This window comes from Balaenoptera physalus (genome assembly GCF_965194825.1).
Source record: "Balaenoptera physalus genome assembly, chromosome: 4".
Lineage (NCBI taxonomy): Eukaryota > Metazoa > Chordata > Mammalia > Artiodactyla > Balaenopteridae > Balaenoptera > Balaenoptera physalus.
In genome coordinates, this window is record NC_138891.1 from 116,298,689 (window position 1) to 116,324,383 (window position 25,695).

The 25,695-nt window shown below is 34.1% G+C and overlaps 1 protein-coding gene and 1 long non-coding RNA gene across 8 annotated transcripts in view; both read right to left on the reverse strand.

Moving 5' to 3' along the window:
• ROBO2 (roundabout guidance receptor 2) overlaps window positions 1–25,695 on the reverse strand; it is a 1,245,885-nt gene that overhangs the window by 1,125,893 nt on the left and 94,297 nt on the right. The gene's annotated exons all lie outside the window — the stretch shown is intronic.
• Window positions 14,168–24,797, reverse strand: LOC309660191. Its single transcript, XR_014263253.1, has 2 exons — window positions 16,521–24,797; window positions 14,168–16,414 (listed from the first exon to the last, which is right to left on the reverse strand). It is a non-coding gene; the product is annotated as an uncharacterized lncRNA (long non-coding RNA).

A 25,695-nucleotide genomic window follows, 5' to 3' on the forward strand; every position in this document is an offset into this window, starting at 1 on the left:
TTAGCATACTAGTGTTTAATAGGCCAAAATGCAACCATTTAAGTACGGAAGCATTTTCACAATATCATGAATCTAAAACGCATTTGTTTTCTCTCCTTTTCTCGATTAAAATCTAGACTATCATTACCATCCTAAATAGATGAATAAGTGCTGGTGACCTTTTTAAATTACTCAAAGATTACCCCAAAACTTCCCTTTGCAATTCCTAAGAACTTCCGTTAAATCATTTTCCCAAACATTTTTTCTATAATATGAAAATATGCAATACAATGATTTCATCTCCTTTTTTTTCTTTTGGAGGAATCCACAGGGTTGAACAATCATGCTTTTTAATGACTTTTTATGTGATGGATTCATTATAAAGATGTTTAATATGAATGCCTGGAACCTATGGGAAGGAGAGAGACCAGGTATTTGGGCACATGGAACTCATAAGGTCTTCTATATTTTAATATTTTTTGCTGAATAGACACAGACTACTGAAGCAGAAACACCACCTGGTTCCTTATTTCATACCATAAACATAAACTGAGAAAAAAAAAATCACTCATTTCACAACTAGTTAAAACTACTTAAAAATAGTTAAAACTAGTTATAAATTCTAAATTTAAGGTAAATATTGCAGACTCATTTCCCCCGATAGCAGAGTATCCATATTTTTTAAACCTGAAAATTCTAAAATCATAAGTAGAATATTCACATTCAAGGATGCACTTGCAGTGTCTAAAAGGGGGAAGAGAGGTACATCCTAATCAGTGTGACTGATTAAGATGTTCATGCTAAGATATTCACCTAAAAGCCAGATTCTTGGAAGGAATCTGAAAAGGAACCCTGCTTATTATTTTCTTTTTACCTCTGGTTATTTTAAAAGTTATCTTTAACGTCAGACTACTTTGCAAAAAACATGACAGAATTGCAATAATTAACAACAACTACAACAGCATTGATCCTATTTCACAGAGGGCAGCAAAATGTATTGTTGAACAATGAGTATCGATTAGGCAGATGGCATTTGATAAGACATGTTTTCTCCTTTTACTGGGCTGGCAGTCTATAGGAATGCTCTTGACATCATGACTGGGTATTGCTCTTCCATTTTCTTCAAACCTCTTGAAATCATAACTTGACACAAGCTGTATTTATTTATTTTTTTGCAGCCACAGGTCTATATATCTGGTTACTCTGCTGTGCTGACCTTACATTTGCAGTAAGCTTCACAATTTAAAATACATCCACCAACCCTCCACTGTCTGCTCACCATCTTTTTTCTTGACTATTTCATTGGGAGCACCTGTATCTTAGATCTATCATTTTTACATCTAGTATGATATTCTTCCCTCCCCCCGCTTCTGTGGTTTCCAGCACTATCAGTTGCACAAATTTGTTACACATTAAAGGTCAAAACCGTTGACCAGAATGAATAATAAATGTCAGAAGGTAAGAACACAGTGGTGGAAATGGCCCCTGATGCAAATAAGCACACATAACAGAGGACAGTCATGTAGAGCACTCATTGCTAAGGGCATTTGCCTTACAGTTTGCAAAAGCTACTGATCAATTCTGAATAGCACAATTAGGCTGGAAGTATAGAAGAACAGTCAAGGAATGGGAAAACACATATCGGCAGGGCACCGTAACATATTAGTGTGTATGTGTGGGCATGAATGTGTGTCGTCAAATAAGCAATTAGATATGTCTTGCCTGTCTTCTCTGTAGAGCTGAATTCCTCCCCTTCTATCCTTTCAGCTGCTGCTTTTGGTATTAACATTATCGAAGTGAAGTATACATCACTGGGTAGGAATCCTTTTATCGTTCAGTGAAATTTCAAAGATATTTCTCTCTGCTTCTACAAGATCACGATGCTGTAATCCATTACTCTCATATTTCCTGGAGAGTTTTCTTTCACACTTATCTCTTCTGTTGCTACATCTTCAGTTTCTCATACTTTGAAATCTACTAGCCTATTTCTCTACAAACACATTCAATTTTATATTTAAAAAGAAAGACAAGCAAAAGACACAACAATAACCATCCCCATCTAATCTTCTTCCTACTCTCTCATATTTCCTTCTTTTAGATTCCAACATTCTCTGAATTGCATTGTCTTTCCTCTTAAGTCATTATTATCTGCTTTTATGACAAAGCACTGTAATGAAACTCCCCATAAAAAAAAAAGATCTTTTTGCTATTTTTTATATCCAGTGCTCATTTTTCCTTATTAACTCTGCAGGAAATATCTCTCTGTTGATGATTTTTGTGTTCTTTCTGTATTTCCAGAGTTCCACCTCCTCAGTAACCTTTCCAAGTTTCTGAATATTTCCTGGCTATTTCCTTTGCTAGTTCCTCTTCAGAATTCTTACCTGTGGATATAATTTATATCTGAGGCAATTTGATTTTTTTTTAATTTAATTTTTTTTATGGTAAGGACACTTAACCTTAGATCTACCTTCTTAACAAATTTTTAAATTTATACTACATTACTATAGGTACAATGTTGTACCAATCTCTAGAGCCTATTTACCTTGTTTAAATGAAGCTTCATGCTTACTGATTAGTAACTATCATTTCTCCCTCCCCCTAGCCCGTGGCAACCACCATTCTACTTTTTGACGCCGTAAATTTGACTATTTTAGATACCTCATATAAATAGAAACATGCAGGATTTATTTCTGTGACTGCCTTATTTCACCTAGCATAATGTCCTCAACGTTCATCCATGTTGTCGCACATTGCAAAATTCCTTGCTAAGTCCGAATTGTATTTTCCACTGTATGTACATACCACATTTTCTTTATTTACCTGTTGATGGACATTTAGGTTGTTTGCCACATCTTGGCTATTATGAATTGTAATTTATATGGGAATGCTAATATCTCTTTGAGATCTTGATTTCAATTCTTTTGGATCCACACCCAGAAGTGTGATTGCTGAATCGTACAGTAGTTCTATTTTAGTTTTTTGAGGAACCTACATACTATTCCCCTTTTCGTAATCTCAGTTAATTTGGACTCCCTTGCCCATTTTTCCTGAGGTTGTGTTTAAATTCTGTGGTTATTTCGCCTGTGCTCTGTAGTACCTAAGCATCATAGGAAGATCATCTGGCCTTGTGTGTCATCTGAGCTTGGTGGTATTTACTAGTGTGCCCATTGCGTCCTTCTGGTCATTTTTGCAGGCAGGATATACCAAGACGTGCTTCATCCCTGTCTGCTGGTCCTTTTAGGTCCAACACAATCTCTGCTACTTCCGGGAGACTCCTGAAAGTTAAGACATTTTCTACATTAATACTATGCTGGGGTAGAAGACAACTGTGTGATATATACCTCTTTTTCTTTATCCATTCATTTCTTGATAGACACTTAGGTTGTTTCCATACCTTGGTTATTGTGAATAATGCTGCAGTGGTGGTACAGGTGTTTCTTCAAGATAACAATTTTGTTTCCTTTGGATATATTCCCAGAAGTGAGATCGCTGGATCATACGGCAGTTTTATTTTTAATTTTTTGAGGAGGCTTCTTACTGTTTTCCATAGTAGTTGCACCATTTTGCTTTCCTACCAACAGTGTGCAAGGGTTCTAACTTCTCTACATCGTCAAAAACACTCTTTTGTGTTTTTTGATAATAAATATCCTGGCAGGTGTGAGGTGACATCTCACTGTCATTTTGTTTTTCCTTTCCCTGATGATTCATGATGGTGAGCATCTTTTCATATACCTGTTGGCCATTTGTGTGACTTTGGAGAAATATTTATTCAGGTCCTCTGCCCTTTTTTAAAAATTGGGTTATTTGTTTTTTGCTGAGTTGTAGGAGTTTCTTATATATTTTGGAGATAAACCTCTTCTCACAAACACACACGCACACACACATATATATACATATATACATATATACATACTCTGGCTCATGGAGTTCAGATTAGCAAAAAAGACAGATAATTTCAAGTGAGAAAATGTTTTGAAATGGCATAATAAGTATGATGGGTAGAGGTGCTAGATTTAGCAAGTGAAAATGCAAAGGCTTCCAATTAACTTTGAATCCAGGTAAACAATAAATAATCTTTTTAGTACACATATGTCCCGTGCAGTCCTGTATTTTGTTAAGTGGAGTGTCTAACTTGGTTTGGGAGAGTCAGAAGGCTAAATACACATTGACTAAGTAAAGGGTGGTGATGAGATAAAAGGATTAAATTCTATTTCAGGCAAATTGAACAGCAAGTAGAAATACCCAAAGACAGAATAAACAAAACATGGCCACTCAAGTATTAAAAAGGACCCCTGTGTGCTTGGGTTATAGAGTGCAAGAAGGATGAGAATAAATTTGTGGGGATAGAAGAGGCCAAGATTATGCAAGATCTAGGTTGTGTTACTGATTTAGAACTATAAGAAGTCAGTGTTAGTGATATGCCTGGTTGTGATGAGAGAAGAGAAAATTTCCAGAAAGGATTCTAAGCGGCTAGAACATTGAGTTTACCAAGCTCTAATGCAGGTGCCTGTACTATGCACACTTTTGGGCCACTTCACAAAACATATTTACTGTAATGAAATACAATGATCATATTTATAAATTAATGTAATAATGCATGTATTCTGTTAATAACACACTAAGTATTAAGACCTATTAGTAGGCCTAGTAACTATTGCAATTTTAAAATCTTGAACATGAATGAAAATTCTTCATATTATATGATTTATACATATTATATGTATTGAATGTTATTTGTATATATTATTAAGGCAGTATAAAAGTATCATGATTTCTATTGGTAATGAATACACAGATATTGCTAACTACTGTGGTTTGTTGCAGATACTCATAAATGAAGACGATGCTAAATATTAGGATAATGAAAATAGAACTGTAATCTTTTTTCATCCAAGATCACGACCACATGAATTCTATTCATGGATTCTTTGGAGGCCTTTGGACAAAGTCAGGGTCCTCTGCTCCAGTTGTCTCCATCATACCAAAGTGGATTGTTTTCTATCCTCTTATAGTGTCAGGTGAGGCTGCTTTAACCCAGTCTGGCAAAAAGCACTTTTTAAGAATCTACCATTCACAATGCACTTGAAAATGACCGTTAAAGATCATATAATAGGGATTTTTTGTTTGCTCATTTTTATTTATTACTCTTAAATCATGTTTGTCACTTTATGCATTCAAGGATAGAAAGTTAGGTGACTCCCCTCTTAATTTGACAATACTACTTACGAACCGTTGCATTTCTACCATTGAATAAAACTCAGAGATCCTTTGAGGCTAATGCTATATACCTGGTCTATCTTTACCATCTGGCTCACTGTCAACTACTGAAGTCCTGGACAAAAAGTTTTGTCAACTGAACACTTTAATATCTGGCTTGCAATGATCAGTATAGGAGACTTCAAAATCCCCATGGACAAGCAACCATGAACCCCAGCTTATCAACAACTTGACCTCACATCCTGTGGATTTACTACCACACACTTCCACCATCTGCCCAACCCTCTACCTTAAAACTATAACTTGTCATCACTCAGAAATTCTCTGCTTATAAAATTTTGAATACAAAACATTTAATTATCTGGTCATCAACTCCTACCTCTCAATTTCTCTTATTTGGTACTCCCCCTTTTTCATTTTCAAACTCACCACATCTATTTACTCCTATCCTCACTATTAGCCTACTTTTGTCTCTATTTCTTCTTTAACCATTTTAAATCCAGCCTCTGTCACACAAATAGCCTCAAATTTCTTTTCCCACGTTGTTGTCTTTCTATCCCATTCATCAGGCAGTGTCAGCTATCTGCCTCTGCCAAATGCCATCCTGGCTGCTGAGTGCTGCTGGGGAAAAACGTAACTGTGAATACTAGTGGATCTACAACTTAAGGCTCTCCCACCTGAGCTAGGCTTGGTGTGATTCTTGGCAGTTCTGTCTTCCTTATCTGCCCTCTTTTCTGCTCTCCTGAGGGACATTCTTTTTCATCCCCCCCACCGCCTGTTCCTTTCAACTCACAAAGTACCACCTGAAGTTTTAACAGAGAACATAGAAGCAATTAGGTGGTAACTCCCTCACTCTGTGGTCAAACCTACAAACTTACCTGCATTTGTCACTACTGGTTTCACTTTCTCTCCTGTTACCATGAGACATGGCCCACTACATAAGGACAAATTCCTTCACAATGGGGCAAGATTTACCTCCTCTCACCTCCTTAGGTATCCTAATATGCTTATTCTCTTCTTTCTATCATGGACCTTCAGTTAAAAAAAAAAAAGATAAGAAAATTACCTTGACCTCTGACCTTTACCACCCACTTCTCCTCCCCTTTAAAACCAGGTTTCATGAATGGGTTGACTAAAGTCATCTTTTCTACTTCCTCATCTCCCATTCACTCTTACTTTATTTTAAAAAAGATTTTGCAATATCAAAACATTTGAAAAAAATCATTTCTACATAAACTATCATCACTTTGCTATTAAGGATTTTTAGCATGTTTCTGATTCTTAGACTAATGCACATAAGTAAATTTATTTCCTAAGTTAGATGAAACAACTCTTTTATAGCCTGATCCCATTTACAAAGAGATAATGCAATTTACTAAATGGTGCCCCTGTGACCTGAAAGGTTAATTCAGATTCAACATGCAAGTAGTTTTTAATCTTTGCTGAGAAGTTGATTCATTGTGTCATATGGAACTCTAGTGACCTGCGTCAGACCCAGGTCTACCTGCTCATGTAGAAATAGTTAAGTTTATCCATAATTTTCTTTCAGCCATAATCTCAAGCTAAATTTAGTCTAAATTCAGATCTAAACCTTATTAAACAAGGGGCTGGAAAAAAAGTGTGCAACCCCTTCACAGGAAGCAATCACGAAATTGTACATTTAGGGAGAGGCAAGAGTGCACGGTGGGGACCATTAAAGAAAATGAAGAGTAAGCCTATATAAAGCTTCTGTTCTGCAACATTTATGCCTTTCATCTCTAGTCCGTTGTTACACATATTAGTCTGTCATGTCAACAAGTACTTAAACAAATGAACTTTTAGGTGGTCAATATGTACATGTCAGGAAGCAAGAATGGGATATAGGAATATGAAGAGCTGGTGGAAAGAGAAGACAAAAGAAACCTCAGAAGGATCACAGTAATCATATGCAGAGACAGTGTAAAAATTGGGGACTAAATAGGATTCTCATGGCAAAATCATGCATACATTGATATTCAGGGCTATTAATATCTGTCCCAATCCCACAACAATTTTTATTTGAGAATAATGCTCCACAGACAGATTACCAAGTTTAAAACATATTGTTTTTAAGAACATGCCAAATCTCATTTTCTATTAATTACTGATGAAGCCTAAACCCCCTCAGGCCTTGTCATCTCATACTCTCCATCAGGAATATTATATCAACTACAGGCTTCTCCATGGTGAGCATCAAGATTACTGGTGAAGTTTTTAAATGATGGAGATGTTCACATCACCCACATTCCACCCAACTAAGATCTGAATCAATAGGTTGGGGATGGAACACGAGTATCTGAATTTTAAAAGGCAGCTCTTTAGGTAATTCTAAGATGCATCTAGCACTGAAAAACATTGCTACTTTAAGATAAAAATAATACAGACCATATTAACATCAAATTGTTGTATGATAATCTTGATCCAGATCTGATGATGACATACAAAACTACTTCATCAGCATTTTAAATAGCTCCCTCACTCCATACTTGCTCTTCCTGCTTCACATTATACATGTACTTGATAGAAGAACAGTCAAAAACTGATAGCACTGGAAATAAATGGTCTTTTGAAATCTAGGGAGAAAAACATTAACTATTCAATGGACATATTGAAACAACTCCAGTTATATGAGCAGAGAATTCACCACAGAGTAGAGACTGCTGTCCACCTAAACAGTGCTGGCTGTTGGATCTCCAGTAGGAAATTTTCATTATTATTAAAATCAAAGTATAAATAAATACCCAGATATGGGTAGGGTTAAGGAAAATAAATGTTGAATTTGTTGGTTACAATATTTTCTTAAATTTGATATTTATCCCCTCAGTTGGAAGAGATTCAACAATTTAATAGATGTTTTACACCCAGCTTTGGTGTGAAACTAGTTATGCCCCAAATAATCTCATTGCTTTCCTGCTGATAAAAGCTATTAAATATCAGCATGGATTTCTTGACCAACTCCAGGGGTTGAGCACAAACTATTTCTTCAGTTCCCTACTCTTTATACATATGAAACATCCTTTTTTACTCATTGGTGATAGCTTTTGTATATTTTAGCATATGGAGTAGAATGACAGCTTTCTGTAGAAATATAAAATAATTCTGATTCAACCTTTTAAAAAAGAAAACTTCTATCAATTAGAATTAATTAATGCTCTGTTGGAGAAAAATGTGAAATTCTACTACAGAAAAATTATTAAATTGGAAAGTAATTGGAATTTCTTAGAGAAAAATATGATTGCTTGAAGTATATTCTTCATAGCAGATAAAAAATATCTAATTGGAAATATGAAAATTAGTATTTTAATATGGATATAAAATGTCAGATATAAAAATTGTTCTATACAAATTATGTATATATGCATATGTCTATATTTATCTATTAGTGAATACAGTCATCTTTAGTGCTAATTATTGTCCTGAATGTGTGTTACAACAGTCTATTTACTAAAAAGTAAATTAGGTTTTGTTTTCAACTTTTTAGACTAACATCATACACAAAGTACATTAATGTTGGCATTATTTAAACACACCGTTGTTTAAGCACGTCAGGTTAGAACTTTTCTTCTATTCGTAGTTAGGCCTTTTCTAACTAGTACAAATTCAATGGATAAAAATTGCACTCTTAATAACAGAAGGATATTATTCAAAGGATTTCTTAAAAAGAACAAGTAATAAATGAATGATATCATATAATCATCTATGATAATTTCCCTCAAATAAAATAATGATTCCTTCAAAGAGGCAGTATTTTAAGTATTTATCTTACCTGTCAATAGATGAATTTTTAATAATATACTAAAACAGGGACTGTTTTTGGTCTAGAGTATTACAGTTAAGATTACAGAGGAATGGTTAACTTAACCACTGATTATAGAATTTTCTTGATTCCAAGTGCAAAGGCCTTTCCACCTGCTGATATATCACTATTACTAAAACAAAAACCCATTAGAATGAGTTGCTCCACACTGAATATCAAATTGACATCTCATAATGACTATAATCATATAACATTGGAAGTAGCTATTCAGTACAATTTGCCAGGATTTAGCTGCATGATTCCCATTACCATTAATAAAATATGCAGCTAAATCGCCTTGATGCAGTTGACCTTAAGAACAACATGTTTTCTACTTTCAGGGAAAAAATACAACATTGTGCAACTTTTTCCTTAATAGACAGAGAAAATAAATCCTAATCATTATAACACAGTGTGACCTAGTTTTACAGTTTCCTTTGTGGCACGAAAAGAGTGATACACAGTGTAGTTCATTTAGAAGGTCTTGATTGCCCTGAATAGAAAAGTAGTTCAGGTAATAAAGCAAATCACCTTCACCTGTTTTCTTTGCAGGCCAAGTTAAATAAAAAAAAAAAATCTGCTGGCAACCCAATTCCATTGGTATTTGTATTAATTTGAACAAAAGTCTTATTTAAGTTAAATATCCACAGATATATGCAAATTTATGTTAATATCATATTGCTGTTTATATACATGCCGAGATCATTAAGTCAAGACACAGTGTTCCTGTGGCTTCGTCTCATCTTTCAGATTTTCTGGACTTTCATTTTTTTCCAAAATATAGGTTTGGTGAGAGTATTGTTCCAGGCTCACAAGAAACACAAGTAACCTACAGCATAGTATTTGATGACACCATATATTTCTTAGCACATATATTGCCATTTTATGGTGATTTTTCTATGTTTACTCCTTAACCCTCTGTTTACTAATCCCATCAAACCTGCTGTCAGTAAAGTCTAGAAAACAAAATACATGGGGTTGGGGAATTAAAATAATAAAAATTATTTCCTATTATATATGTGAGTTTGTGAAAGCATGATTTAAATGCAGTTACATGGGTATTTTGATCAGACATTGTTAATTCTCATAAACAAGGAAATAATTGTATTGCACAAAGAGTTACACTGCCCATGAGAAGTAATTGAACTAATTCAAGCTCATAAATTTTTCTTTCAACAGTAAACTAGATAAGGAATAGGACTTACAAACTAACTCAATAAACAATTGACAAAATGATTTGAAAGGTCTTTGAGTATATTTTCAACCAAAATGGACTATGCACAGTAGATGTGATTATTTTTTATTTGAACATTTTCATTATTTTTACATGAATGAGTTTGGTTTGAAGATCATTTTGGTATGGTATGTGGTAGAAAACACATTTTTATGAGAAATTTGTTTTTTGAAATTGATTAATGGGAGTTATAGGAAAATCCTACCTTTATGATCTAGACAAAAATAACCTGTAAAATCCAAAAATCACTTGAGGTTCTTTTTCACCTAGCTATCTTTTTGAACTTCATAGTTCGGGCTTGCAGAGAGATAGTCAAAGTGAATTTGATGATACCTTCCACTTGGGACTTCTACTGTCTATGACCAGTCTTTACAGTGTGATGACTTGTACTACATCCTGATCACTTAGGATTTGCATATACTGTAACTGTCCTTTCCACAGTGATTGGAATACATTCCTCTTCTTATTATCAACATTTTTAGGCCAATTTTTTTCTTAATATCTTAACTAGTTAAACTCCTTTAGAAGAGGAGCACACAATGGAACTGTAATCAGACATATTCATTTCACTTTTAACTCCATAAACCCTGGTCAAATTTGGTTTTTGTTTGATTGTTTATTTCATTTACCTTTCTCATTCTTAATTTTCTCATACATTGAGGGAGTAAAGTAATGACAATATGATGATGTCCTGAAATGGACACTATAAAAAGGAGTCACTAAATTCTATGCCTGGCTTTCAGCTAACAATGTGGCCTGGAGCACCTAAACTCTTTTAAGTCAGAGTTGTCTTATTTGCTCAATGAGTAGATTGAGTCAGTAGATTTCTAAGGCACTTTTCTAATGATGATATTTTATACCATTGAGTGGTGATCCTACATCCATTCTAGGTAGAAAGGGCTTTTATCCACTAGTCATGTTTGGATCTGCCATCTATAATCATGATGTAAAAAGAACACCATATCTTGAAATAGTATTTAGGGTTTATGATTATCTAATCATGTTTCTTTATGCTCACAATTGCCAGGGTAGTACTGTATAAATAAAGACAGAAATGAAAGAAGAAACATTACAACTGACACCACAAAAATACAAAGGATCATAAGGGACAATTATAAACAACTAAATGCCAACAAATTGGATCACCTGGAAGAAATGGATAAATTCCAAGAAACATATAACTTACCAAAACTAAATCATGAAGAAATACAAAATCTGAATAGGTATATAACTAGTAAGGAAATTGATCAGTAATCAAAAATTTTCCAACAAAGAAAAGCCCAGGTCCAGATGGCTTCACTGGTAAATTCTATCAAACATTTAAAGAAGAATTAAAACCAATCCTTCTCAAACTCTTCCAAGAAATTGAAGAGGGAACACTTTAAAACTCATTTTATGAGGCCAGAATTACCCTGATACCAAAGCCAGACAAGAGCACTACAAGAAAACATACTACACACCAATTATCCCTGAAGAACATAGATGTAAAACTCCTCAACAAAATACCAGCAAACCAAATTCAATAGTACATTAAAAGGATCAAACACCATGATCAAATTGGATTTATCCCTGAAATACAAGTATGGTTCAACATATGCAAATCAATAAATGTGATATACTACATTAACAGAATGAAGGATAAAAATCATATGATCATCTCAACAGATGCAGAAAGAGTATCTAACAAAATTCAACATTCTTTCACGATAATAACTTTCACCAATTAAGTATAGAACAAATGTATCTCAACATAATAAGGCCATATATGACAAGCCCACAACTAACACCACACTCAATGGTGAAAAGCTAAAAGCTTTTCTTGTAAGATCAGGAAAAAGTAAATGATGCCACTGTCACTACTTCTATGCAACATAATAGTGGAAGTCCTAGCCAGAGAAATGAGGCAAGGAAAAGAAACAAAAGGCATCCAAATCAGAGAGGAAGAATAAAATTGTTGCTGATTATAGATGATAGGATATTACACATAGAAATCTCTAAAGGCTCCACCAAAAAGAGCTGTTAGAACTAATAAATGAATTTTTAAAGTTGTAGGATACAAAATTAATATACAAAAATTAGTTATATTTCTACACACTAACAATAAACAATTTGAAAGAGAAATTAGAAATCAATCCCATTTACGATAGCATCAAAGACAATACAATACTTAGGAATAAATTTAACCAAGGAGGTAAAAGACCTATACACTGAAAACAATAAGACATTGATGATGGAAACTGAAGAAGATGCAAATAAATGGAAAGATATCATCTGTTCTTATATTGGAGTAATGAGTATTACTAAACTGTCCATACTACCTAAAGTGATCTACAAGTTCAATGCAATTCCTGTCAGATTCTAATGGAATTGTCACAGAGCAGAAAAAATAATCCTAAAATTTGTATTGAAACAACAAAAGATCCCAAATAGCCAAAGTAACCTTGAGAAAGAAGGACAAAGCTGGACGCATAACACTTCCAGATTTCAAACTATATTACAAAGCTATAATAATCAAAACAGTATAGTATTGGCATAAAAACAGGCACATGAACCAATGGAACAGCATAGGGAGCCCAGAAATAAACCTATGCATATATAGTCAATTACTTTGTCCATATTATCAAACAATCTTTGACAAGTGTTCCAAGAACACAGAATGGGGAGAAGACAGTCTCTTTAATAAATGGTGTTGGGGAAACTGGATATCCATATACAAAATAATGAAATAGGACTACTGTATTATACCACTCACAAAAATTAACTGGAAATGGATTAATGAGTTAAATGTAATACCTGAAATCATAAAACTCCTAGAATAAAAGATAGGGAACATACTCCTTGACATGAGTCATGGCAATGATTTTTTGAATATGATCCCAAATGTTCCGGCTCAAAAGCAAAAATAAACAAGTGGACCTACAGCCTCTGCATAGCAAAGGAAATAATCAACAAAATGAGTGGCAACCTAGAGAATGGGCAAAAATATTTGCAAACCATATATCTGAGAAGGGGTTAATTAGTAAAATATATAAGGCACTCATAAATCTCAATAGCAACAAAACAAATAATCTTATTTAATGGTGGACAAAAGACCTGATAGATATTTTGTCCAAGAAGGTATACAAATGACTAACAGATACATGAAAAGGTGCTCAACATCAGGAATCACCAGGCAAATGCAAATCAAAACCACTATGATATATTACCTCACGCGTTAGGATAGCCACTATCAATCTGACAAGAGATAACAAATGTTGGTGAGCCTGTGAAGAAGAGTGTTCCTTGTACATTGTTGATGGGAATATAAATTAGTGCAGTCAGTATGGAAAACAATATGGAGTTTCCTCAAAAAAAAAAAAAGAACTACCCATAAGGTTTAGTAATCCCATATCTGGGTATATATATGAAGGATCTGAAATCAGTATTTCAAAGAGATCTCTGCATTCTCATGCTCATTGAGGCATTATTTACAATAGCCAAGATGCAGAAACAACCTAATGTTTGTCCACAGATGAATGGATAAAGAAAAATGTGGTATATATACACAGTGGAGTAGTATTCAGCCTAAAAAAAAGAAAGAAAGCTTGATATTTGTGACAACATGGATGAACCTGGAAGGCATTATAATAAGTGAAACGAGTCAGACAGAGAAGACAAAAACTGTAAGGCGTAAGGTGTTATTTATACCTGGAATCAACAAGGAAAGAGAGACAATGTGAACTCGTAAAAACAGAGGGCAGAATGGTGGCTGCCAGAGACAGAGGGGTAGGGGAAATGGGAATATCTTCATCAAAGGATACAAACTTTCAGTTATAAAATGAATATGTTTTCAGAATGTAATGTACAGCATGGTGACTCTAATTCATAATACTCTATTGTATACTTGAGATTTGCTAACAGAGTAGAGATATTAAGTGTTTTCACACACCCTCCCCCAACACACAGAGAAAAGGTAACTATGTGAGGTGATAAGTGTGCTAATTAAATTGATTGTAGTATTCATTTTACAATGTATACATTCATCAAGTCATCGTGTTGTACACTTTAAATATATACAATATTATTTGTCAGTTATATCAGAAGGCTGGAAAAATAAACTCTATATAATGCAAGGTTTTATATTATTGCTCAGAAGTTTTGTAGGAATTGATAACTCAAATACATCATCACAAAGTAGTGACTCTCATCAAAGAAAACTAAAGGAGGGAAGCAAGGGAGAAGGCTGATGGAGTAGATAATGACGAGGCAGATAATGATGAGATATTAGCAGTATTTTCAGATGCCTTGTTCTAGACAGCCTGTCAAATCACTTTGTCTAAAGGCATGTAAGACCTTGCAGTCATCATTTCTCCTACAAATCAGCACACTAAAATGCTTGCCTAGAGGAGAGATCAACAGCCTGGTCCTTCTCTGATTCTGGAAACATTGGTGAAAGTGAGCATTGCAAAGTTGTCACCCAGAAAGATAACTAATTTGTTATCTTAACTACTTAAGCTTTTTAAAGGAAATTTTAATTAGAAAGAATATAATGCTCAAAATGTAAATGACATACTGTTTACTTTTTAATGGCTTCTAGTGTAAACATTCTTTTGCCACAAAAACACGTGGAATGTAGAACAATGTTAAATAAAAGCATAGAACCACATAATAACTTCAAAGATACTTAAAACTAAAAACTTAAATTTCCATTAAAGTAGAAGATGGGACTGAAATGACTTTGGAAATATAATTCAAAAGGCATGAGGTAATATGCCTACTTTGCTTATTAAATTACACATTCTCCTGTTATGTACATTCAGGGTTGAAAATTTTTAATTTTATACAAATTTTTATTATTATTATATTTTGTAACCACAGTACATGTCCTGATTTGGTTTCCTGGAGAGCAAACATTTTCAGAGTAGAAAAAAATTAACATATTGCTTTAGTATGATAGAAAAATAGGCCATTTATCATCTTGTTTTAAGAGAAAGATCACAGATCAGCTCCTGTATGCTGTTTGTGTGTGAGTTTCCTACACTTTGCATTGCTAAATAATTGAGAACATTAGCTCCCAAACCATGAAAAATTCATTTTAACATGATGTATTATTAATCAACTTAATTTAAAGTGATCTGGAAAGTTCCAATTTCAGTTGTGAAGCTTGAAGATAAATTCAGGCAGTGGTTGGTACTTATTAAAATTTTGTAACTCTTTACTGCCTGATTTTTTTTTTTTCAAAAGTGGGTCACACTCTAATGAAAATGGCATTAAAAATAATAGGCTAACCATTTCAGTCTACAAATTCCTTCACATATGTAAAAGGAAAAACTAAAACAAACTTAGTCAACGCTTCATCAATTAGCAATGTTGTACTGCCACTTTTAAATTCTGCACTGATATACACACATGCATAAAAGTGTATAATTTGAAAACTACTTATGTGCAATTCTTTCCTCTCTCCTTAGTAGAAAATTTTGGCTCATGTTTTGTCTCCCCAATAAAGTAATTATTAAAAACACTCAGTGCTTTTGCGATAAAGTTACAAGACCAATGATTTCTTATGTAGCTCCTACATCACCAAGCAGTACCCATCTGGGATGAAAGGTGGGGTCCCATTAACATAAACATCCAAAGTCACTGTGATCTCTAGTCTTTTTTAAAGCCTTTCAGGAATTTCTGAGAGTTGTACATGTCTCCCACATAATATCTCTTACCCTTCTTTCACCCTCAAGACTTTGGATGCCATTTTTGTTCAATGTCCCATTCACTGTCTCAGACTACCAATATGGGGAGCCCTTGAAGTGCCAAAATTGCCCTGAGGCCCTCAATATGCTCCTGCGACCATGATGCATTCCGCATATGAGGAAGGTGGGAGATTCTGGTCACTTTTTTTTCTTATGAAGACCAAAGCATACTGTTCTTTTCCCTAAAGAATTACAGGGGAGCAAGACAGAGAGAGAGACAGACAGAGGGACAGAGAGGCAGAGAGAGAGAAAAGAGGTTTTTCAGGTATTACTTTCACGAAACCCTCCCTCCACCTTCATCATCCCCTCAACCACATAACAGCCATGATGTCATGAAGTCCTGGCCCAGAAACATATCCAAGCGACAGGCAGGATTCTCTCCTTAGTATCACCCATATTCTCTCATATTGAGACAGTGATATTTGCCAAGCTTTTATGCTTAATCTCTGCCTTTTTTTTTTTTAAACGTCTTTATTGAAGTATAATTGCTTCACAATGGTGTGTTAGTTTCTGCTTTATAACAAAGTGAATCAGCTACAGATATACACACGTCTGCCTTTAAGTTTTTCCATGACAGTCTTAAAATTTTTATGTCTGGAAACTCCTGTAAGATTCAGTTCAGTGGGCATATCCCCAATGGTCTTAACCCCAGCGGTAAACAAAAATCTGCTATAGGCACTTTGAAAATGGCGACCATGAGTACTGATTTTGTAGTAGTTTTTAAGCTAGAAACAAAATATTCATTTATTAGCATAGAGACAAAAAAGAACAAGATAGGCAATTTCAGGCAGATACTCTCATGGGATAAATACACCTTTGGGGAAGGGAAAAGAAAGAGAATGACCCATTGCTACTGGACGTGAAAGGCACACGTTTTATGGCCCCAATAAGCCCATTATCTTCTGTCTCTCTCCCAGGACGAATATACATTCTCTACAATAGTATTTGCCAAAATTGCCACTGCAGGATAATAACACAGTGAAACACTTATTCCCCCTTCCTCTTTCCTGTAAGTCACTTGCTCACAAGTATTTATGTTACCTGAATGTGGATCAGAAACATCCCTTATAATTGTGATAATTTAAGAGATGTTTAAATGCCAGAGGAGAAGTTAAAAATGTATAAACCAATGCAGCGGGAGAAATGTGCCTTCCCTGTAAAAGTTATTTTGCCTGAAGTATATGGCAGAAAAATAAAACAGTTGGTGTCAATAAGGTTTAGTTGAGATACATTTAGAAAAGATTAAACATTTACTCAAAAAAAGGATAATACGGAAAGGAAAAGCTGGGAGATCTTTTCTGTAGCCCATATAATGGAAAAATATTTTGTTACTCGAATTTTATTATTTCTATTTATTTTATATGCTATTGCTGCACATATTTCATTTATTTTCTTCTGACATATGTGTCTCTATTGCTAGGTTGTTTGCTTCTAGAGAGGAAGAACCGTGTTTTACCCATCTTGGTACACTGCCTGGCCATGATAAAAGCCTTAATATATTTGTTGAATTAAACTGAACTTCAAAGTTCCATCTGGTTATGTGAATTTCTGTAATTCAGCATATTAGCTATTTATAATTTTGGCTCTTCTTGGGTTTAAAGTCTGCCAGATTTTGCTCATGGCTGGTGGACTTTGCCATTCAAAAGAATGACTCAACACAATGAAATGTCATGCACCCAAGTACTGCTCATTCATGATAATCTTATCATTATTTGTTAAAACACCCAATTCCCTGGACTGAAAGGATAATTTTGCAATGTGTCTTCTTTTAAACAGAGGATTTACCATACTCACTCTGAGTTACTGAACCATGAGCATAAATTTTCTCTCCAAAAGGCAAAAATTATATACTTTTTATTAATTCAGTTTTTTTGCTCTGAAATATCACATTTCACACATCCCATAACAAAAATTACAAATAGTTTTAAAATGAAAGTGGCTAAAAACTTAAAGACATGTATATTCTCATATACCTCAGAGTTACCATTTTCTTAGAGAATAAATCTGCAATGTCACTCATGAAGATAAACTTAGATCAACCAAAAACAGAAATAACAGCTTGATTCTACAATACTTATATTTGTTTAGGGAAAAAGAGAAAATCTTCCCAGGAGATCTGGCTTTGTCATGGATAAGTATAATTTTTGTTTTGAGGATGTAATAATGACTTAACCCAGGGAGGTCTCAGTAATTGCTGTATTAAAATGGTTTTAAATACGAAGGAAGTGTACGAAGTGGCAAGGGTAGTGTAAGCATGTTTCAAAAATAAAAGAATAGAATTGGTCTATAAAATAATGTAGCTATAGAAACAGGAGTAAAGTTTAAATTCAAAATTAAATGGAAGACACAAATCAAAGAAAAGGGCTTCATGGGAAGTCAACCTTCTCAATGGCATGAGGATAATTTGTTTTGAGCTACTTTAGCAGATGAGCTGATGAAATTTTACTTTGAATTAAGTGAAGATTAAAACAAGACTTGAAGAAGAAAATGCCCAAAAATTTGGCAAGCTGCTAAGATGTGTATGGACTTAGTATGAGTCTTATCAGTGTAGTAAATGTTCGAATTTCTACAGTTAAAAAATTAAATTAGTTTAAAATGTATAGCTAATATATTTTAATAGAGATCAGCATGTAAACTGCATTGAATTCCATTTGATTTTCATAATTTGTCTTGAATTCCACTTAAAATAGATTTGTCTATGTGGGTCTACCTAAGTCATTTCATTCACTATGTACAGTATTTCCATAGTTCAACAGCTTAAACCATGAATTGACTTCATTCAACACAATTATATTCCCAAACAAAATACCATAAAACCAAATGGCTTAAGAAAAAAAAAAAAAAAAAAATTATGTATGATTAAACTAAAATACCACGTCTAAGAATCATATTATCGGTTAAGTTGAATATGATATAAGTAGATACTTGGTAAAATCAATAAAATTAGGATAATTAGAGATTATCCCTGACTCTTTCATTCTCTATTGAACTAGTTAATAGGAAACTAAAAAACTCACTTCTTGTAAGACCTAAGATAAAGAGTCTAGCTTTGCTATAGCTTCTGTGGTGGCTCAAAATAAACTCTGAGTTAAATAAAACCTTCTCTCCAAAAATCAAAACCACATTCTCTTCTTCTATGTAATTGGACACTGAAATATATTAGGCTAGGAATGAACTAGGAATACTTGAATGGACGCATAAGACATAGAAAAATTGGAAAATAGGAAAGTAATATCAGTGGCCTCAGTTTCTTGTTGGAATTCTGCTGAAAGTCTACATGATATGGCTTAAGTTTTGATGAGTATATTTTTAGGATGACCGGGATCACTTTCAGGAAATATGATGCCTGGAATACCACCTCCCTTCCCCCCAACTTTTTGTTATAAATAAGACAAAAACTGTTTTGTGATACTTTCATAACAATATTCTTTGAAAGTCAAATGACTATTTCCAGAACTGAAAAGTGTCCATAATTTATGGTGGAGGCTATCGGGACCATCTAGGTAGTGGGGTCCTTAGGAGGGCAGGTGCTACACTGATATTACTTTCCTATTTAGGACCTAACCTTACAAGGCAGATGAGCTCTATGAAACTGTTGTCCATACATAAATACAAACACACACATTTTTCTGCCACTAAGAAATAGATCCATTTCAATATTCTAAATATTTAAGTTTTTGTCAATTTCATCAGTGAGGTCATAAAAGCTTTCATAGTTGTAATCTTCATTATTTAATAATTTGATAGTCATAATCCTCATTGTTTAGTCTTGATCCTTTAGGATAGACCCAATATACACTACCCTGCTGTGTGCTATGCCTCATGTACAGCACAGATTAGTCCAAAGATCTGATGAATGGCAAAATAAATAATCTAGTCATAAAGAACAATGGTGCACATAACATTCTAAACCCTCAAGGCTTTGTGGACTTTCAGGAGGAAAAAGAAAGTAGAGAATTCCTGGAGCATTTTGTTTATGCCAATAAATTTCTAGTAGAAACAGAGCACTCCAACAAAAAAACACACCGAGATAATGATTTTGTCTAAATAGTGACAAAACATGTACGTGGAAACACAAATTTTGCCTTTTGTCCAGTCTTTTTCACTTTGAGTAAGCAAAGCAACAGACTTCTCTCACAAATTGATATAAAATGAGTATTTTTAAAATGGATTGCAGTGAACACATGTTTGGGGGAGTAGCGCTTTTGCTAGAAATGGATATGTGCTCTATCATATGTCCTCACTGAAATCTAAGAATTAAAAAAAATAATAACTGTTTCTTTCATTTATTTTAGGCATATTCTTATACCAGCATCCTGCTAAGTTTGTTGTTGCTTTTATTCTTGTTTTTTGCTTTGTTTTTATAGAGTCCTATTATTATCTTCCCTTTACTAACAAGAACACTGAAGTTCAAAGGGTTTTGTAATGTGTTCAAGATCATGGCTTACTAAGTGATGAAGCTTGGTTTGAAATTCAAAGTTGTCTGTCCCAGAGACCAGGCTCTAAACTACTATACCTGTTCCTCCTCATTAAAATATACTACTTTTATGTGAGACATATCAGGTGAGAACTTACAATGTAAGAGAGTTTTGTTTTGATATATGGGTAGAAAATTGTTTGATAAATCTCTCTTGAAACACTATTAAATATAATGAATGATAAGTTACCTCATGAAGAAAAGGCTGGTTATGAGAGAAATCATTTTTAGGAAAAACATTATCTCTATGGGGCTTCCATGACGCATGGAATGGCAAGACGCCATTTCAAACCTAAAGGCATTCTGCTAGGAGATGTGAAAGCCAAGGGAAAAACGTGCTTCAGAAATTACCCATTGCCAGCACTTGACATAATCTTTCAGCTGGATCTGGTAATTATTCATTTTGATACTATAATTTCATTCTCTAAGTGGATATGAAGTTTTATATGTCTTCAGAAGCTCTCACATTTTTCAGTGTATGCTTAGTTTTACGTATAGCAAATGATTCTGAAAATTTCTAAAACAAAAAAATGAAAACAAAGTTTAAAAACTTTTATGTGTGTCAAACTTAGTATCCTAAACTCATTTGACTATAGAACTCTCTTCTCGTTCAACATATATGAGTGCCTCAGTGTTCAATCCAGAATTTGCCACAGGCTAGTATATTAGAATTCACATTGAATCCTTCCAACCTCCCAAATGTTATCTAAAACTGATAAATTGCATGTTATCTAAAACTGATAAATTGCATGACTTGGGAGGAAAAAATCTTAGCAAATGAGCAAAATTTTACCAAAATAATCAATATTTGTATATTTTCAAACACTTACAAAGCTGAAAATATTCTGTAACTGCCTAATTTATGTAAAGATGGAGAATGAATTATTAATATCCAATTATCTCTTTGATCTCTTTTCCCTAACTTTCTTAACTATCCCTCACTTTTATGTTGTTTTATCGTTGCCTTTCCTCCAATTAACCAATGATAAATTTATATCTGAAATACATTTGCCCAATATATTTGCATATTGATGTATGCAGGAACACGTTTTCCAGTTACATTCTAATTTTGTTTTCTCTTTCTGAAATAAATAAATTTGCTTAAATATCTTCTGTTTTAAGCTTTATTAAAGCAAATATTTTTTTGCAAGGTTAATACTAACCTAAATTACAGTGATTAAGAATCTATTCACTACCCTTGAACGAAAACCACAGGATGCTTCATAGGCTTGAAATAAGTTGATTCTTTTGGAAACGATCTGTATTTGGAGCAAACACAGGCAACTGGTGAGGACAGATAAAATAGAATTCTGTCCATGAATTTAATGGCAAAGAAACAAAACTGCCTCTGTGCTGTTATTCATGCCAACTGAGCCCACATTTCTCCATTCCTTCCAACTATTACCAGTAGGAGACTTATCAAGAGAGATAGATATCAATGTTTGAATTAAGTTAAATGTTGATTCCACTGAGTCTGGTGTTCTCAATCAAACACTGACTAAGAGTTTCAATGGTATACTTATTATATCCCTTTTGTTATACCTTTAACTGTAGGACTAAATGCCTGTCCCATCACTTTATTCATTCTATATAATGTTTTCCTTTTTAAAAGAGTCTCTGCTGATTATAAAATGTAACACATATTCTGTTTTAGAACACTTGGAAAACACAACACATACATATGTGTGTATATGTATATAAACAATAAAACAATAATAAAACATAATTCTTAAGGACAAAGATTATAACTATTTTTCATATTTGGTACATTAATTTCCTATCTATTCTTTGAATGATGTCATAATCATCTGATTTTCCTTGTTCTGACACTTTTAACACTTTTTCTATTGCCTTCCTTGTCTCTCACTAGAAGACCTTGCAATAATAGTAAGATGGGTCCTTAGCTATATTTATATTGCATTTTCTTCTATTTTTATGCCATTTCCACTATTAACTTTGATTAAACCCACTATATTGACTTTGTTATCATGGATCAGACACTTGTCTGGGCACTGGGGGATGCACAATGACAAACACAATGGCAACAGTCCTCTTCTCATTGAGCAAAACAAGGTATTTTAAAAAGAAAGAAATACCTGAAAGATATATAAATTAACAGAAAATGTATAGATAGTAGTGACTCCTATTCAGAGAAGCAAGGCTAGGTGTCGTCAGAGAGTGATTGGAAGGCTACTTTAGATTTAGGTAATGAAGGAAGTTCTATCTAGATGAAATCTAAACTGAGACCTGAATATCAAGAATGAGTCGATTATGTTAAAAAATATCAGAGAAAGAAAAATGATCCGGGAGGAAGGAATAGCTAGTGCAAAACCCTTACTGCAAACAATGCAGTTGGTGTGTCTGAGGAACAAGAACACAGCATAGTGAGGACATGATGAGCAAGGAGAAAAGTGGGTCAAAATAAATGGAAAAAACTGAGTATGGGCTGGCAAGGTATGTAGGGTTTTGTAGGCCAGGGTCAAATGTGGAATTTATTACAAGTGTAATGAAAAGACATTGGGAGATTTTAAGCAGGCTAGATACATGATGAATTGTCTTTAAGGAAAACATTCTTGAATATAAATATGCAACTTAACTACAGAATGGAATCTTTGCAAAAATGTCAAAATTGGACTGGACCTACAGAAAAGAGAAACTGTTAAATCTCCATATTTTCACAAAATCACATTTGGATGGGTATAATTGAATTTATGCAATTGTTATTATTACTAGTAGTAGTAGTAAAAAACCAGCTTTGGGCCAAGAATCAGAACATGGACAGGGGGATTTTCTACTTACTTTTCTGACCTTGACTGAATCACTTTTCTGGAAGACTTCGTGCCCTAATTGGAAAAGGTGGGTGTCACACTGGTTCACCTTGAAAATTCTACAAAAACATTTCTTTCCTCTTTTCCTAAAGTCACTTCTTTGTGAACCATTTTCTTAAGGAAAAAATATTGAGTGAAGTTAAGTCAGACAGAAAAAGACAAATATCATATGGTATTGCTTATATGTGGAAATCTAAAAAAATGGTATAAATGAACCTATTTACAAAACAAAAATAGAGTCACAGATGTAGAAACAAACCTATAGTTACCAAGGAGGATGGGGGGGAGGAGGGATAAATTGGGAGATTGGGATTGACATATACACAGTACTATATGTAAAATAGATAACAAATAAGAACCTACAGTATAGCACAGGGAACTCTACTCAATACTCTGTAATGACCTACATGGAAACACAATCTAAAAAAGAGTGGACATATGTATATGTAGAACTGATTCACTTTGCTGTACAGCAGAAACTAATGCAACATTGTAATCAACTAGACTCCAATAAAAATTAATAAAAAAAAGAGAATTAGGACTATCCATACTTGTTACTACAAATAACACAGAAAGTCCCCGTTCTCATCTATGTTTTCAATTATTGGTACAGATTGAGTTTGGAAAAAACTGTCTTATCCAAAAACTATTTATCATCGAGGAGAGGGTTCCTGTAGCACAAAAATTTTCCAGAACATGCTTCATTAAGAATGTCTAGAAAAACTTACTTGCTTATTAAAATGGTTTATTCTATCAAGTCACTAAATCTTTACTTTTTTATGTTGTACTAAGTGGAAAAAAAGAAGAAATAATGCTATGACCTGGAGATGTTCTGAATAAGCATTCTGATTCTAAATACTCAGGGAAATATGAATAAAATCATTAATAAAATTATGAAAATATACAATAAAGAAATATATCTACTGGCCTATGTAATTTTTCCAATGTCAGAAATATTTATTAACAGATACTGGGATCTATTCAGTCATATCCATTTTTAAAGGCATATAATATGAAGAAAACACAAATAACTAAGAGGAAATCACAAGATATAATAATCACACAAAGAATGCCAAGAACCTACAATGCATTACAGAAATACGCCAGCAAATCATTTTCAAAAGGCATGATTAGTTTCCAGATACAATTTGCCCATATGCACCACCTGGCAAAGCAATGGAAAGTGATTTCCCCAACCCGCCAATCTCCTTTCCCATAGGCTACACTTGTGAGTTCTTTCCTTTTCAAGGTTGCTTTTGTCATTAAAAGAGTGTAGGGAAGAGAAAAGCAAATAGAAAAAGATGAACACAGGGATTAGAGCCAAAAAAACCTCATGTTTTCTAAACCTTCACAAATGCAGTTTTTAATGATCATTACAGATACCTAGATGCAGTAATAACTTAATGATCATTACAGATACCTAGATGCTGTTTTTGAGCAAAGAAGTAACACAGGTTCGAAGACATTGCTAAGTAGAAGAAAGAACAATAGACTGATTACTAGCACTTTGAAACTTAGTCAGTGTTTTTTTTTTTTTTTTTTTAATTTTTATTTATTTATTTATTTTTAATTTATGGCTATGTTGGGTCTTCGTTTCTGTGCGAGGGCTTTCACCAGCTGTGGCAAGTGGGGGCCACTCTTCATCGCGGTGCGCAGGCCTCTCACTATCGCGGCCTCTCTTGATGCGGAGCACAGGCTCCAGACACGCAGGCTCAGTAATTGTGGCTCACAGGCCCAGCCGCTCCGCGGCATGTGGGACCCTCCCAGACCAGGGCTCGAACCCGTGTTCCCTGCATTAGCAGGCAGATTCTCAACCACTGCGCCACCAGGGAAGCCCTAGTCAGTGTTTTAGTGTAAATTTGTGCGTATTCCTTAGATATATAAGCTTCCGAATCCTCATTTGCCAAATAAAGGAATTTAACTAAACAACATTCCAGTTCTTCGTGCATTCCAAAATCTTATGTATCTAAGATGAATCATGCACTAAGTCATACAGTAAACATTTGCTGGCCCCAGCCTTTCTCTCTGACTTCATATCTAACCACATACTTACTTCATCCGCATTGACTTTGCTCTTCCTGGAACAAGCAACCATGTTCTCATATCAGAACCTTTAAGTGCTAAGCAACATCTGCCCGGAATATTTTCAAGGCTCACTCCTTATCATTATTCTAATCTATGCCCAGTTGTCACCTCCTCAAAGAGGCCTTCCTCAATCGCTCTACCTAAAGTACCTTGTCCCTTTCATTCATCTTACCACTTATATTTCTCTTAACTCTTGTCATTATCAGCAGCTGATTACCACCTCCTCCATTCCTGTCAAAGTGAAAGCTCCAGGAAGGGTGCCAAGTGTTGTCATTTTTAATTCTATGCCAATGAATATTGCACCTTATTGCATATGTGAGTATTACATTATTCTT